Source organism: Oryctolagus cuniculus, chromosome 4 (genome assembly GCF_964237555.1).
Source record: "Oryctolagus cuniculus chromosome 4, mOryCun1.1, whole genome shotgun sequence".
NCBI classification, from domain to species: Eukaryota; Metazoa; Chordata; class Mammalia; order Lagomorpha; family Leporidae; genus Oryctolagus; species Oryctolagus cuniculus.
This window is the reverse complement of record NC_091435.1, coordinates 164761575-164776593: the sequence shown is the minus strand read 5'-3', so window position 1 is coordinate 164776593 and position 15019 is coordinate 164761575. Positions and strand designations below refer to the sequence as shown.

Genomic DNA, 15019 nt, shown 5'->3' with positions numbered 1-15019 from the left:
ATGTCTGAAGCTGGGCCAGACCAAAGCCAGGAGCCAGGAGTTTGGGCCATCCTCTGCTGCTTTCCCAGGTGTACCAGCAGAGAGCTGGATTGCAAGTGGAGCAGCTAGGGACTTGAATCCGTGCCCATAAATGATGCCGGCTCTGCAGGTGGCCAGCTTAACCCACTACATCACAACGCCAGCCCTGGAATCATGTTTGTAACTTATTCTGTGTATAAATCATATTCTTTGCTGCATGTGGTTCCCCTCTCTAGACCAACAAGCCACACCAAAAATGCAGAATTACATTCTATGGCCATTTGTGAATTAGCCCATGAGGGTGGGGATGGTGGTAAGTAAATGTGATTATTAATTTTAATGTGTGACTAATTAATATGGCTGGGCCATGGTGGCCAGATACTTGGTCATCATTCTAGATATTTCTGTGAAAATGTCTTTGGATGAAATTAAGATTAAAATTGGTGAAATCAATTGCTATAATCCAAAAGTTGTACTTTTGAAATTTATATTTATTAAATAAAAGTTTTCTATTAAATAAATAAAATTGGTGAAATCTGAGTAGATTAACTTTCATAATATAAATGGGTCTCATCCAATGAGTTGAAGGTCTTAATTGCACACAGACCTCCTCTGAGAAAAAAGGAATTCTCTCAGTAGACTGCCATTAGACTTGAACTACAACTCTTATTCAAGTCTCTAGCCTCCTGTCCTACCCAAGCAGAATTTGAACTTGCCAAGCCTTCATAATTGTCTGAGATATACCCTTAATATAAGTATCACTTTATTTGTGCTCACATACCATATCCAGTTGGTTCAGTTTCTCTGAAAAACCATAATATGGATGCTCCTTGACTTACAATGGGATTACACTCAAATTAACTCAAAATAAATTGCAAATATAATTAGGTTGAAAAGGCATTTAACACACTTAAACTACCAAACATCACAGTTTAGCAACACAGTACACTATATAGGGTTGTTTTACCCTCAGGCTGCACCACTGCCAACAGCATTGCAATGGACTATCTTTATGCATATTTTTAGCCCTCCCAAAAAATGGAATTCAAAGTATGATTTATGTTGAATGTGCACTACTTGTGCAACATCATAACATTGAAACTTTTAAGTCAAACTGTTGTAAATCAGGGACTATTACTGTAGATTTTGGTTCTGGGAGTTTTATACAAAGAGAATTTTTAGGATAAGTATTATGAATTTGTTCTAGAGATTCTGGAATTTGTTAACTGATTAGATTTAAAAACATTAATGAGGGGGAGCTGTGTTTTGCACAGCAGATAAATCCCAGCTTAGGCTACCCACATCCTATAGTGGAGCACCTAGCTTGAGTTCTGGCTCCCATACTCCAATCCAGCAGTCTGCTAACGTGCATCCTGGGAGGCAGCAGATGATAGCATGAGTGCTCGAGTCCCTACCACCTAGGTGAGATCTGAATAGAATTCCAGGCTCCTGGGTTTGGCGTGGCATAGCCCTGACTATTGCAGGCATTTGTGGAATGAACCAGTGGATGGAAGATCTCTGTCTTATTGTCATAAGTGTTTCTTTCTTATTTTGTTGCATGTGTGTGCATTCATGTGTGTATGTAAACCAAATACCTTAGTTTCTTCCCCATCTTTTCTATCCCTTTACCCCTTGCCCCTTTCCATTAATAAAAGATATATGGTTTTTATTTCAAAGTATTCAAGTATTGCTAATTGCATAACATAGTATTTAAGTTATGGGATACCTAGGAGAAGAGTAAATGTCACTCAAGGACAAAGGGTTTGTGGGGAGCAACTGGGAGCAACTTGGACTAGACTCAGTTACTGGAATTAAGACTTATTCTATGCATCTGCTCTCCCACAATATGGCGCTGAGAAGGGAGAAACAGCTTCTACACAGCTGCCTCCAGTTCAACCAATAAACAGCAGGACCTGCTCCTGATTGGAGGAGAGCAGCATACTCGGCGTGTGGGTAGCAGAGTTGGGATTGGCGGAAGAGGACTATAAAGGAGGAGAGAGACAACATGCACCAGGAACATCTAAGGGGAACAACTATCTGAAGGAACACCTGTGCAGCCCCCGAGAGAGCCGGCCAGCGGTGTGCCGCTCCCCCGCGGAAGTGGGGAAAGTGGCTAGGGGGAACCGCCCTTCCACGGAGGTGGAAGGGACGGTAGCCAACCCGGGAAGAACCAGCAGCAAACCCGGGAAGGGCCGAGCAGACAAAAGAACAGCGCAGGGTCCTGTGTCTTTCCTCCACGAAGACGGGGAGCGACAGGGTTTATGTGTTTTGATTGTTGGCAGAATAGCTGTAATAAGTGAGGTTTTTATTTATTTATTTTTAAGATCATTTAAGGAGCTGTGTGTGGGTGTCAAGTTGATAATGGAGGGACTTGTGATGATAAATTTTGTGTGTCAGTTTGGCTGGGCCACAGGGCCAGATATTTGGTCAAAAATTATTCTAAAAGTTTCTGTACTTTTGTATTATACCAACATTAAGATCAATGAAATTGAAATAAAGTGGATGATGTTCCATAGTGGGTGGGCCTCATCCTTTCCATTAAAGGCCTTAATAGAACAAAGACTGACCTCCTCTGAGAGAAAAGGAATTGTGCCAGAAGACTGCATTTGGGTTCAGATTGCACCTCTTTCCTGTCTCCAGCCAGTTGGCCTACTCCCATCAATTTTTGGGCTTGCTATGCCTTTACAATTTTATGAGACAATTCCTTAAACTATTTCTCCACACATACATACATTCTCTTGATTCTGTTCATCAAGAGAATCCTGTGATATATATATATATATGTATATATATTATATATATATATATATAAAATATATTTTCAGGAAGATTTTACTTCTAGGCAGAATTCTCCTTCTAGATAGTAAATCAATGCCTTCTTGATAGATCCTCACATGGCCTTTCCTTACTGTGTCTACAATGAGAGAGAGAATAAGATCTCTGTCATCTCTTTGTTTGAGGTCATTAATCCTTTCAATCTAAGTCCCACTCATATGACTTCATTTACTCTTAACTGTCAGATATCTCCACATATAGGCACATTGTGGGTTAGGTTTCAATATATAAATTTGGGGGAGACCCAAACATTTAGTTCATAGCAATCAATAAAAACCAAATGCTAGTTCTTTGAAGAGAAATTTAGAAATTAACCATATTAAAAACATAACTGTAGAAGTACAAATTTAAAAGTTACCAGAGGAAGAGTGGGTATTCATCCAAGATGCTGCTTGGGACACCACATTCCATATCAGTGATTGTTTTTTTGAGTCCAAGCTCTGCTGTCAATTCCAGCTTCCCACTAATGCACACACTTAGAGACAGTAGGGGATGAGTCAAGCAATTAGACCCCTGCCATCCATGTAGGAGACCCAGATTCATTTCCTGGTCCCTGGCTTTGACCTGACATATCTCTTGCTGTTGCAGGAAACTGGGGAGTGAACCAATAGATGGGAGATATTTCTCTATGTGTCTCTTTTCTTCTTTCTTTATCTTTCATCATCTCTCTTTCAAATAAATATTTTTTAAAAAATAACCAGAGGATATGATGAATATTTTTAACACAGAGATAAGCTTAAAAGCCAGATAAAGAGAGCATAAGAAAAGTTTATATTAATCTCATTTAGGTAAGTAGATGTTTAATATATTGGCTGAAAACAGGAAATCAAATTAGATTAAGAGGAAATTTGATAATAGTCAAATAGGCAATGTTGGTAAAATATTGGGATATCCCAAGAATAGACTACAAGCTGATAACTCAAATATGAGGTGAGGCTAAAGCAATCAATACTAGTCAACCACTACAATGTTTGGACCCCAGCATCACCTCCAAATTTCATTATTCTACAGAAGGAGATGTCTTGCCTTACCGAGGTAATGATAAAGTATACTAACACTGATCCCAATTCCCCAGAGGGACAGTTGTATGTCTCAGTCAGCTCCAATATCTGTCGCAAACCAAAAATTACATGATGGTCCACAAACCACCCCCAGAGGGACCTTATAGATGTGGCTTTTCATGTTTTTAACAAGAGATGACAAACTAAGGACTCAGAAGGAAATAGAAAACTAAAGTTTTGGATGGGTACCTCTGTAATCCACCAAGACCCCAATCACAAACTAAGTCCTACCCCTCAGGGGCCCTGTTATCAATGCAGCAATGCCGGGCACTGGGTCAAAGCCTACTCCAACTCAAAGCCCACCTTGGTTAAATGTTCTAGCCCTAGATGTCCTAAACAGCACTCTGGCCTCAGAATCAGCCCTTAAGGCATTCGGATCTGGCTAAAAAGCCCACAATAGTTTCTCAGGCATGGAAAGCCAAGACACTCAGGCAAAGAAATGACCTAAACGAAAGATCTCTGTAAATGAGATCCCAGCAGAAAGAACAGGCCATCAAAGAAGGAGGTACCTTTCTCTGAAGGGATGAGAGAACTTCCACTTTGACTATGGCCTTGTCTAAATAAGATCAGAGGTGGCAAACTCAAGAGGCTTCCATAGCCTTGGCAGCTCATGACAAGATCCTGGGGTGATTACTGACTTCATAAATAAGAGTGTCAATTGTTAAATCAACAATGGGAGTCACTGTGCACCTACTCCCCATGTAGGATCTCTGTCCTTAATCTGTTCTACTATGTGAATTAACGGTATAACTAGTACTCAAACAGTACTTTATACTTTGTGTATCTGTGTGGCTCCAAACTGTTGAAATGTTTACTTAGCATATACTAAGTTGATCTTCTGTATATAAAAAGATAATTAAAAATGAATCTTGATGAAGAATGGGATTGGAGAGGGAGTGGGAGATGGGATGGTTGCAGGTGGGAGGGAGGTTATGGAGGCGAAAAGCCGCTATAATTCAAACGTTGTACTTTGGAAATTTATATTCATTAAATAAAAGTTGGGAAAAAATAAAGGCTCTAGCCCTCCTGGAACCTGTATTAAGTGTGGCAATACTGGACATGGGGCCAGGAGCTGTCCTAACCTGAGGCCTCCCCCTGCCTTGTGTCCCAAGTGAGGACAATAGGGTCACTGGAAGATGCACTGCACCCAAGGAAGGAGACCCCCCTTTCTGGAGCAGTTCTCTGCTCAAACCACTCCAGAACAGGACATCTCATCTCTGTTAAACTTAATGGAATGAGGAGGCCCAGGTTCCACAGCCCCTGTCACAGATGAGTCCAGTGACCCAAGGGTAATAGGGACAGTGTCTGGCAAGCGAGTTTCTTTCTTGGTGGACACTGGGGCTAGTTTATCTGCTTTAAATGAATATTGTGGTCCATTCCTTTCTTCCTTCCTCAGTCTCTGTTGTTGGCATGAAAGGCCTAATAAGACCCTTCCCTTATATTGCTCCTTCAGAGACGTTACTCTCCTGCTTTCCTTTCTCATCCTTCCTAACTGCCCCACCCCCTCTTAGGCAGGGACCTTCTCCACCACTTGGGGGCATCTATCTCCATTCCCACCGCAGATAAAACACAAATCTTTATAGTTCACATTATGGACCTTCCTCTCCCCACCTCTCCACCCAGACTCCCTCCTTTCCCTTGGTTAATTCTGTAGTGTGGGATACCTCCCTACCAGGTTATCACCACACACCATACCCTCATTTGCGTCTCTCTAAAAGATCCTACATCTATTGCTGTTCCCCAATATCCTTTAAGCCCAGAAGGCCATAAAAATCTAAAACCTCTTATAGACCACCTCTTCCAAGCTAACATACTCATTCCCACTCACTCCCCCCATAACACACCTATACTTCCGGTTAAAAAACCAGATGGCTCTTATCGGTTAGTACAGGATCTCTGACATGTTAATGCCACTGTCCATGCCATATACCCAAACCCCTACATGCTTCTAGTGACACCAATCACACAATTCCCCCAGCCCAAAAGCAGGCAATACATTCTCTTCTTTTCCCACATACTAAGCGAGACCTCCTCTCTTTCTTGGGACTTGTGGGATATTTTCATGTCTGAATTTCAAATTTTTCTCTTATTGCTAAGCCTTTCTATGAAGCTACCAAAGGCAATCTAGACAAGCCCTTGCAAGAGACTTACTCCTAGAGACCCCAATCCAAAACATTAAAGAAGGCTCTTCTACAAGCACCCACCCTGAGCCTTCCTAACCCACTTAAACTGTTCCTCCTCTATATCCATAGCTCTAAGGGGTAAGCACTCGGTCTCCTGGCCCAAAAGGCTGGAGACTCTATTACACCTGTGGCCTATTTCTCCAATGCCTAAGGGTCCTGGCCAAGGCAGCCCTTCTCATACCTGAGGCCCAGAAGTTAACCCTTTGTTAACCCTTACAAATCTGGTCCTCTCGTGGGTTGCAAGACCTCCTCAGCCACCAGGCTTTTCAATCTGTATGGCCATCTCACGTCCAAGTTCTTCATTCTACCCTTCTCCAGACCACCATTATCTTTCATCACTGCTCTTCTCTCAACCCAGCTACTCCCCTCCCCACCACTGTCTCTGATCCCCTCGAACCCCATTCCTGTCCTGACTTCCTTGATTTTTCCCTAACTACATTTCATCACCTCACAGACACTCCTATTCTCAAAACCCCACATTGGTTCATTGATTGCAGTGTTTCTAAAATTCCCCCTTTTCCCATTGGATATGCAATAATTGAGGGGCATCAAGATGACACGTCCTCCTCTTCCCACATAGGGTCATAGAGGCAGGGCCCCTACCTCAAGGTACTACCTGCCAACAGGCCGAATTATTAGCCTTGATCTGAGCCTTCATCTTAGTCAAAGGAAAGACAGTCAGTATATACACAGATTCCTGATAGGCCTATAACATTATCCCTTCCAATGCCTAGATATGGCAAGAAAAGGGCTTTCTGACAGCCCAAGGGACCCCCTATAATAAAAGGCAAGCTGATTAAAGCTCTTCTTGATGCTGCCCAGTGTGGGCAGCCACAGGTAGTCACTCCCTTTGTTTACACTTAAACATATGAATGGAGACTTCCCGGCACAGACAATTAGGCTAGGGGAGATTCCGGGAAGAGGCAGGAGGAACCTAAACCTTTCACAAGAGATGATACAAATAATCAGTCACACCTGTAACCTTCATTTATCACCTAAGTGTTTTTATTGTAACCTTAAGAGCCGTTTTGATATGTAAATCTTTTGTGCTCCTCCTTGTAAACAACTGGTCATGTTTAAATACTACTGCATTTATTCAATAAACGAGCCTTGATCAGGACTTGTCTTGGCTCCATTCTTTGCGTCCTTGTCCCCGCATTCCCACTCTCTGTTTCAGGAAGACCCAGTTCATTGTGCCGCAGGCCGGCACAAATGGCGCCCGAATGTGGGACCTGAGAATTAGAGAAGCAGTGAGGAACCTGGATTCACGGAGTCGCGACTATAGAGGTATACAATTTGTGGTGAGTACCCGACACCAAAATTGTGGAGATTTATTTTGAGCAGGCATTATGGGACAAGCATCGGGAAAAATCCCCCAGTAGTAAAGGCAGTGAAGGCATTATTGCAGACGCAAGGAATAGGGTTAAAAAAGAAAGTAATAGAGCAATTTATAGAAACCATAGAAATTTCATGTCCTTGGTTTATTGAAGAAGGCCTTGTAGATGAGATGCATTGGGAGGACATGAGAAAATTGAGGAAGCCAGAAGCTGTGATGGCGAGGATAATCGATCCTGCCGATCCTCTAGTTCTATGGAAAAAGTTACTCCCTCCGCCCCTCCCTTTAAATTACTTATAAAAAATAATGATAAAAAATTATCCCTTTGTCAAGAAGGGGAATGTTTGCCAAATATCTTAAAAAGAATGTCACTCAAACCCTGAGAAAAGCAGCACAGCAAGGCCAGGAGGAAGCCAAAATCTTTTGATGCTTTTCCAGTGAAAGTATATACAGAAGATGGCCAAGAAATGCCAGTCACCATCCAGTCCCCTTTAAAATGTTAAAAGATTGAAAATCTGCTCATGATGCATATGGGCCCACTGCTCCCTATACCTATGGCCAGGAGAAAGAGAGAGGAAAAATTCCACAGGTCTCTCGACCTAGAGAAAAGTCTTAATTCGATAACCCTTTCCAACCTGATAAATGTTTTTCCATCTTTGCAGCTTATGGTAGTTTCTGGTATGTCTTGAAAAGCTTTTGTACACTATTATTAATTATCTGTTTTAATTGAGTGGTTGCAGTAGCCTGATTGGATCTGGCTCTGGTTGAAGATCTCAACTTGGTGGCCGTTTTAATCAGAGTAGGCGCTATGGAGGTTCCCAGCACTCTTGGTGAAACAGCGCACCTACCCAACCCCATGGCCAGCCCTGCTAGGCCCTGGCGTGTGCAGTCTTCCCTGTAAATGAGGGACCACAGCCTTTCTCTACACTCTATTCCAGCCAATGTGGCCTGCCACACCCAAGCAGGCTTAGCCAGATATCTCTTGGGAAAGGGCTCCCCAGGGCCGCTTTTTTAGTCTCCATTTCCAATTCAATAACCTCCTCACTAGGAGGGGGGCAGGGAAAATATCTCTGGCTACTGCTGGCCTTACCTAAGGGAGCAAGAACCTTAATCCATTAAAGCTTTCCAACTTGATGGGTTTTTCTCTTTACAGTTAATAAAAACTTAAAGCAATGGGCTCATACGCTGATAATCAACTCTTTTCTGTACTGCTGTAGCTAACTTATCTGAGAGTTTTCATGTGTCTTGAAGGTTTCGCATTTTTTTATTGCCAGTATGAGTCTTGATTGGAAAAACTACAATACGAAGCTGTTTATGTTATTTGCCTGTCTTTAATGTTTGAGTGATTACCTAACACTGATCAGATCTAGCCCACAGCCTTGGTTAAACGTACTAATTTTTGACTAAAATGGTTTGACTCACTGATAGTTAAAATTCTAAACCGAGTCTTTCAACTTTGGGGCTTCCAGTCGGATCCCTGGAACTCTCAAAGGATGAGACTAACTTTGTTAAAGTAACAGCTGTTTGAGTCAATTCAAATTATACAAAGTGTATTAAAATGTAGTAAATAGTAAATGATGTCATATCTATGTTGTATTCATGTTTTTGCTTTTCAGCTAGAGTAGTCTTATAAAAATGAGAGTAAAATCTTTGTATACAAGCCTTTATGTTGTTAACTAAAGTAAGCCAATATAGATTGGTTCAGAAAATTGGGCTAATGCAAACGCCCTTTGGTTTGCTTACTCAGTTTTACATGTCTTTGATATGCTTTAAACTTGTTTCTCTTAAGGATGAAGATCTTTTCAAAGTTGTAAATATGCACTAGTGACTGTGTTTGCTGCTCAAGTGGTGTTATCCTCATGTTACTTAAAAGCATGGAAATGTAATTTTGACTTTTAATTCAGATAATGGTGTGGTATTCATTAATAACTCAGTGTCTTAAGTCATCTAAGCATCAGTGCTAAGTAAAACATGAAAAATGTATTATGTATACTTTTAACATCTTAAATTTGATAAGAGAGACTGTTTAAGTTTGTCAGCATGTATTCTCATAGGTTGTCCACACATGACAATTCAAGACTGTAAAACTAACTACAGGTATAAAGTTTCAGAAGGTGTGAGCAAGTCATGAAAAGTTGTAAAAAGTTTACGATTTTAAAACATTGTTTACAGAGTTTTCTATAAGTTAAATGTTAATGCCAAAATTACACTAACCTAAAGTTGAAGTATGATCTTCTGTTATAACAATGGGATTTTTTTTTTTTTATTTTTTTTTATTTTTTATTTATTTATTTATTTTATTATTTTTGACAGGCAGAGTGGACAGTGAGAGAGAGAGACAGAGAGAGAAAGGTCTTCCTTTGCCGTTGGTTCACCCTCCAATGGCCGCCGCTGCAGCCGGCGCACCGCGCTGATCCGATGGCAGGAGCCAGGAGCCAGGTGCTTTTCCTGGATTTTTTAAAATGTGTACTAATGTTAGTAATTATCTGGAAATGGTCTCAATTGTAAATCTTAAAATCTGTTGTTGCAAAAACTGTAACGTCTCTTTTTAACAGTGTCTGCTTAATCAGTTACTCTGCCATTTCTAAAGTTAGGTTGTGTAAGCTCTTTTTAACTCTGTTAAATAGTTCTGAGTTATGTGATAATTTCGTGTGCTAATTCCTACATCCAAGGTTTTTATTTCCGGTTTATTCAACAAGAAACATAGAATCCATATTCTGCCAAAGTAATCTGTGTACTCTATTGTCTGTTAAGTTATGATTGATAAAAAGCATTAAGTCTTAAAAAGTTATGTTAAATAACATTATGATCAGATGTGATCTAAAAGTGTTAAAATTGCCCTGACTAAATGTTAAGGAATTCTATTTTGACCAGATACTCTAAATTCTCTTGGCACCTTTAACAGACTTTCTGAAAATCAAAGTTTTAAATTTTCTGGACTTTTGATACCTCCAGAGGGCCCCTGGAGATGTCAAAAGATATATCTCTCATCTTGCAGAGATAATAACCAATTGGGGTGTTTAGATTAAAAGTGGTGCCAAGATGTGAAATGATGCTAAACTTCAGCTATAAACGTGTTTCTTTCTAGCTGCTCCAGTCTCTGGCTCAGTAGCCAGATCCTATAACGAGGGACTGACAAAGTCTAAAAAGCGTCCCGTGGTCATGATTTGCATCACCTCAATGCCCAGACCTTACCAGTAAGATAGGGAATCACCCGGGAACAGGCAAGGCAAATTGTAAAATCCTGCCCTTCCTGTGTCACATTTCTCCCAGTCCCTCACTATGGTGTAAATCCTAGAGGTTTTATGCCTAATCAGCTTTGGCAGATGGATGTTACCCATTTCCCTGAATTTGGTAAACTAAAATACATACATGTCTCTTTAGATACATGTTCAGGTTTTGTTTTTGCCACCCCGCAATGCGGCGAGGCTGCCAAACATCTCATTGCCTTCAGGCCTTTGCTGTTCTAGGAACCCCTATACAGATAAAAACTGATAATGGCCCAGCGTATACTTCCAACTCTTTTAAGCACTTCTGTACTAACTTCCACATCTCTCATCACCGGGATTCCTTATAATCCCCAGGGACAAGGTATTGTGGAACGAGCACATGCCGCATTAAAAATTATTTACAAAAAATAAAAAAGGGGGAATACTGGACCATGGCATATTCCCCACAAAAATGGCTATCACATACTCTTTTCATTTTAAATTTTTTTTAATACTGGATAATCAAGGGAAATCTGCAGCTGATCGGCACTGGCATCCTGAAACCGAAAGACAACAAGTCTACGTGAAGTGGAAAGACCCTCTAACTGCTCAATGGTATGGACCTGACCCTGTTTTAATATGGGGATGTGGACATGTTTCTATACTCTCGCAAAAAGACAATGGAGTACGATGGTTACCTGAGCGACTTGTGCGGCAAACAGACAATGTCACGAAGCAACCCCTTGATCTTCATTATGATAACATTGCTGATCGGGATCCCCCTGAAGATGAATGAAGCTTGCCAGCTCACATCAAACTAAGCCTAGGCCATGGACTCCGTTGGTGTGCACCAGTAGTTCAAAATTGTTCATGCACTTATGATAATGGAATTAAAACAGCAGAATTTGTACAATGGGTAAGGAACAATCAAACCTTGTTCCGTACTGGGAGGGTTATAGTTGAAAACCAATGGCTTAATGTGACTGATCAATCGAAAAGGGAAAATACTGATTTTAGCATATCAAAACTGGTCACATTGACAGACTTTTTACCTTTGTCAATTCTAGAAAAGAAGCCTGGTTGATGTATTGGTCAAAACTGTTGAAGTAACTCTTATGGTCAATTCCTCCTTCTCTGTTGAAAGTAGCAATTTCTGGCTACATTTAGCTGCCATTAACTACTTACTACTGAAAGATCTTATAAGCTGTGACTTGATTATTATCTCAAATAATGTTCCTTACATAAAATATCTGGTACAGCAGCTAAAAGGTGAACTTCAGCATATGTTTCTAACTAATGTCTTTTCTTTTGGTGGATCTCAATGGACCCACTGGCTTTTGATGTTGCTGGGTCCTTTATTGCTGCTCCTGCCTTTTTGCCTGTGGCTCCCCTGTATATTCCAAGGCCTCTCTGTGCCATTTGGTACCGTTTGGTCTGAGATTTTAAAGTTGCATTCACAGCTTCACCCCTGAGCCAAAAAGGATGGCATTGAATTCCAATGACGGGTAAGACTCAGTCTCCTTGTACCAACCTAAGACAGGAGCCTCAGAGAATGTCTGGGGTGTCCAATGACGGGTAAGGACAAGAAGAGACACGGGCAACCTAAGACAGGAACAGTGCCTCAAAAAATAAAAAAAGGGGGAGATGTGGGCAGCCACAGGTAGTCACTCCCTTTGTTTACACTTAAACATATGAATGGAGACTTCCCGGCACAGACAATTAGGCTAGGGGAGATTCCGGGAAGAGGCAGGAGGAACCTAAACCTTTCACAAGAGATGATACAAATAATCAGTCACACCTGTAACCTTCATTTATCACCTAAGTGTTTTTATTGTAACCTTAAGAGCCGTTTTGATATGTAAATCTTTTGTGCTCCTCCTTGTAAACAACTGGTCATGTTTAAATACTACTGCATTTATTCAATAAACGAGCCTTGATCAGGACTTGTCTTGGCTCCATTCTTTGCGTCCTTGTCCCCGCATTCCCACTCTCTGTTTCAGGAAGACCCAGTTCATTGTGCCGCAGGCCGGCACAAATGGCGCCCAACGTGGGGCGGAAGACCCAGTTCATTGTGCCGCAGGCCGGCACAGCCCAGCTGCCAACAAAAGCCCCTATTATTCATTGAAGAGGACACTAAAAAGATAAACAATACCTATCTGAAGCTAACAACAAGGCTGATCTGACAGCTAAAGCAGCGGCTTGTGGGGAGATATCCCATCTTTTCTCTTCAACTTAGCTCCTGAATACTCAGACTCAGAAATCTCTTGGTTCCAACAACAAGGAACATCTAGAAAGGACTCATGGTGGTTTCTAAATGAAAAACGAATACTCCCTTCTTCTCTCCAAGCTACCTTTCTAAAAAACCTCCATTCTCTATATCAAACTCAAACTCTCTTCTTCACTTCCTGAGATCACACATACACCTAACTCCTGCCATAAGAAAACCTCTGCATAACAATCCCAGACATGTAGCATCTGTCAAACTGCTAATTCCCACTCTAATATCAGGCCATCCCCATTCCCCACTCACCAGGACTGTGGATCACTCTTGGGAAAGGACTGGCAGACTGACTTCACCCATATGCCACCAGTTAGGCCAACACATTACCTTCTGGTGATGGTGGACACCTTCTCGGGGTGCATGAAAGCTTTCCCTACTATAATAAAAGAGCTTCCACTGTTCCACTATTAAATAATAATATTAGGCTGGCGCTGCAGCTCACTAGGCTAATCCTCCGCCTTGCGGCACTGGCACATCGGGTTCTAGTCCCATTCGAGGCACTGGATTCTGTCCCGGTTGCCCCTCTTCCAGGCCAGCTCTCTGCTGTGGCCAGGGAGTGCAGTGGAGGATGGCCCAGGTGCTTGGGCCCTGCACCTCATGGGAGACCAGGATAAGCACCTGGCTCCTGCCATCGGATCAGTGCAGTGCGCTGGCCGCGGTGGCCATTGGAGGGTGAACCAACGGCAAAGGAAGACTTTTCTCTCTGTCTTTCTCTCTCACTGTCCACTCTGCCTGTCAAAAAATAAAAAATAAAGATAATAATATTATCCAAAGATTTGGATTACCTAAATCCAGTCAGTCAGGTAACGAACTGGAGTTTACCTCTCAAATTACTGAAATAGTATCTGCCTCTCTTCATGTCTCATGGCATTTTCACATTCCCTATCATCCCCCTTCTTAGATGAATGAATGGAATTTTAAAATAGCCACTAACTAAACTCTCCACCCAGGTCCATTTAGACTGGCTAAAATTCTCTCCTTTAGCTTTGTTAAGAATCAGATCTTTTTCCTAGAAGCCCTTAATGCTTAGCCCATTTGAAATTCTCTATGGAAATCCTCTTCTTTCACCTAATTTCCCTCCCCTACAAAATTCTGAAGCTATTCCTCCTCCTCTCACTTTCCCTCTTCTTACTGAAATGAGCTCTCACTTATGGACCTATGCAGACACACACCTACCCAAACCACACTCTGCCTCCCGACTATATTCCTACCTTTCAACCTGTTGACTGGATTTATCTAAAACAAAATGAGGCTGCTCTAAAGCCAAAGTGGAGTGGGCCCTACCAGGTGATACTGACTACCCCCACCACTGCCAAACTCAAAGGGCACCCTCCTGAGGTACATTTTACTTCATTAAAACTAATAACATCTTCCTCATATAAGTCTACTCCCACAGAACCCACCTCTCTGAGGTTGATGTGTTAACAAGATGTATTCACAAGGTAACTCTGCCTGCCTCATTTTGCCATCATTTCCACTCTGTGGGCGATGTCTCTAGTAACTCCTTTTGTCCTTATAATCATAGTGCTCATATTTCTGCCATGTATAATTAACTTATTCCAAAGGTTCTTGCAGGAACAAATAACTGCTATATCTCAAACCATCTCGCAGGAGCAACACAAGACTGCTCTTCTTCAATCAATCTGATCTTGAGTGTAGACCCCCGCTCAAGTCCTGGCTCCATGTCTATGCCCTGTATCAGCAAAAAGTAGCCAGAAAGAAAACAGTGCCCCTTCTCCCTATCTATACTTAGAGTCAGGATTGAAGAAACAAAGACATAAGCCTCAGCCATTTTTGCTCATTTCCCAAAAGACAGATAAACATTGGAATGTATTCCTTGCCCTTGAACCTCAGTTGGGTCTCACACCCTATTGCCTTCATACCCCACCCTGCATTCTTTTCCAGGTTCCCAAGGCCCCGCCCAGTTCCAGGAATTCACCTTTGCCTGCTGCCCCCACCCCCATCCCATCCCTAGCCCTCCTAAGATATAAAAAGGCCTGGGCCCTGAGGGTCGGGGCCTTCTGCCATGTGTTCCATCATGGGTATGCCAGCAGTTGGTCACCCACCTCTACGAATTTATTTTCTCAAATAAATTC

General features: G+C 41.8%; 1 protein-coding gene across 1 annotated transcript in view; it reads right to left on the bottom strand.

The window, feature by feature from the left end:
• The window catches only part of ZCWPW2 (zinc finger CW-type and PWWP domain containing 2), a 208037-nt gene that overhangs the window by 157562 nt on the left and 35456 nt on the right, over positions 1 to 15019 (bottom strand). The gene's annotated exons all lie outside the window — the stretch shown is intronic.